The following is a 668-nucleotide window of genomic DNA, read 5'->3' as shown; positions in this document are numbered from 1 at the left end:
TTAGTCCGCTTGCCGATACTCTTAGAAAACAATGGGCACGTGAGTTTTCTTGCGAGACCTCGGGAATAATTATGCTTCAAAGTGTATTCGTAGATTCGCCCACCAGGATATAATAAGGCAGACACCATCACAGAAAGATGCAGACACTCGTTTTCCCCTTGCATGATATGCAATCGTAACACAATCGAACCAAAATATCCGATTGTGCTTAATTCAAGATAAAAATTGAATAATATAGTCTATGAGGACGTGATATATGTAGGAATTTAAGTGTTTATGGGTACAAATGTCTTTGTTTATGAGCTATTATATATATATATATATATATATATATATATATATATATATATATATATATATATATATATATATATATATATATATATATATATATATATATAGTATATATATTCAGTTTCATGTATGAACTAGTATCGTTGTGAACGTTCTGTTGTTGGTCTTCCCGCCACCACCACGCGCCCTGGAGCGGCTTGCGGGGTGTTGTGTAGATGTTCGTAGAAATATCATTCCATATTAATCATTTCTTTCAAGCCGCAGATCTCTTTGACGTTGAAATTTCTTTGTGCTATTCCCAATTCCGAAGCAAATACCTTCATTTCATTTGCCTACTATTTTAATCACTTTGTCTTGTTACTGTCGAGTACGAT

The sequence above is a fragment of the Hetaerina americana genome, unplaced genomic scaffold, assembly GCF_022747635.1.
Source record: "Hetaerina americana unplaced genomic scaffold, ioHetAmer1.1.p SCAF_14, whole genome shotgun sequence".
Classification (NCBI taxonomy): domain Eukaryota; kingdom Metazoa; phylum Arthropoda; class Insecta; order Odonata; family Calopterygidae; genus Hetaerina; species Hetaerina americana.
Note: the sequence above shows the minus strand (reverse complement) of the source record.